Raw genomic sequence first — 1,718 nt, 5'->3', positions numbered from 1 at the left:
TTTCCTGCCATGGCAGGGGGGTCGGACTAGATGATCTGCTCAGGTCCCTTCCGACCCTCGAAACTATGAAACTATGAAACTAAGAACCAGGCCAGCTCCTACTATCATCTGGGGCTTTCAGCATCAAAACCAGAAGCAACATGCCCTCAAGGTAGGCCAGGTCCTGCCTGCATGTGCCCTATTGCTGCGAGGTGGCTGTAGGCCACATGAGGGTGGCTGTGAGTTGCATGGGGGGGGCTGCGGGCTGCTCGGGGGGCAGGGAGGGAACCCACCCCTTCTGAGCAGGCCCCTCCAGCCCCACAGCCCCCTCCACCCTCACACAATCCTCCCCACACCCATTCTTAGGACCAATGAACCCTCTAAGGTGTAGCAATCCATGAGTGCCCTGCTTAAGTCTATGAGCATGCTGCTTCGGTCCATTCCCGAACTGGTCCTGCTTCCCCCTTTAATATTTAATATTACACTGTGTACCAGATGCATTCTTTAATATTCACTCAGTCTGTTGTTTATCTTGTTAGATGTTTTTCTTTAAAGGCCCAATTCTGCTTTTAATTTGCATTGTTATAAATAATAGAAGAAACTAGCTGCAATACGCTCATGTTACCCTGTAATCATGTTGATGCGGCCAGGATTAAGACTTAATTAATACTTAAATATGGGAAGCATTTGAGTTCTCTGTCTTCAGTTACCAAAGAGCTGACTTAGTCTTCAGTACCTTTGTTACATGAAATGTGTGTACCTCCCTGTCAAGTATCTTGGACCCACATGCAGGCTGCACTCTGATCAGGCAGTGAGGCACATGGCATTGCTTTCAAAGGCTGCAGCAAGGCACAGAGGCGGGAGCAGGCAGAGCACGGAAGACCTGTGGGGCTGCTGGGCTTTAGCGTGGGAGCTGTGGGGCTTGCAGCACAGGGATGAAAGCTAAGATTAAGGTGAAGCTGGCAGGGCTTGGGGAAAAGCTTGCTTGAAGGGGCTGGGGACCAGAGCAGTTCCCTGGAGCCAGTGTAGCCCATGCGGTGCCCAGCTTGATCCCCACCCCTGCCTCAGGGAGGAACTGCTGCCTGTTCTGTGTTGTAGGCATGGAGGAGGAAGGGGCAGGGGTGATGACTGCCCATTGATCAGAGGCCCAGCCCCTCATGGGCTGCTCCAGCTGGGCCTGTGCTCTCCCTCTCCGTGGGAATGCCGCTGAGGACCAAAGTCAAGCAGAGCAGCCCCCAAGCAGTAAGTGTCCCACACCAGCCCTAGTGCGCGGCATTAAAAATTTACTACACGGCAACATTTTTGATTGTGTGCAGCCACGCACACGTGCAGCTTAGAGGGAACCTTGCCTAGTACAGCGCCCAGGTTCAATCCACCACTGAAGCCTTTCCCCACTTCTATTTGCCCCAGCAGACTGAGAGTGTGCTGAAGCAGCAGGGCATGAGGCAGCCATAGAGATGCTCTGGGTGCTCAGGGAACATTTTTTGTTCTTAGCATGCCTCTTTTGGTGTCTCAGGCTGCACTGAAGTGTCTCAACAGGCACATGCATGCTCATTTGGATGTGCCCAAGAAGTGCAACCTTGACATGGTAGAGAGGCTTGAGTACTACCAGTGACCTTGAGAACAATGCTGCCTGGAGTTTTATACTCCTGGTAGGGTCATATATGGCAGCAAGGTTCAGAGTGAGATTTCTAAACTAATAGTGTTCCAAAAATTTACAAAAAACCAGTCCTCAACAG

The sequence above is a fragment of the Crocodylus porosus genome, unplaced genomic scaffold (genome assembly GCF_001723895.1).
Source record: "Crocodylus porosus isolate Cpor-Errol unplaced genomic scaffold, CroPor_comp1, whole genome shotgun sequence".
In the NCBI taxonomy this organism is placed as follows: Eukaryota; Metazoa; Chordata; order Crocodylia; family Crocodylidae; genus Crocodylus; species Crocodylus porosus.
The sequence above is the reverse complement of the archived record's forward strand: the minus strand, read 5'-3'. Positions refer to the sequence as shown.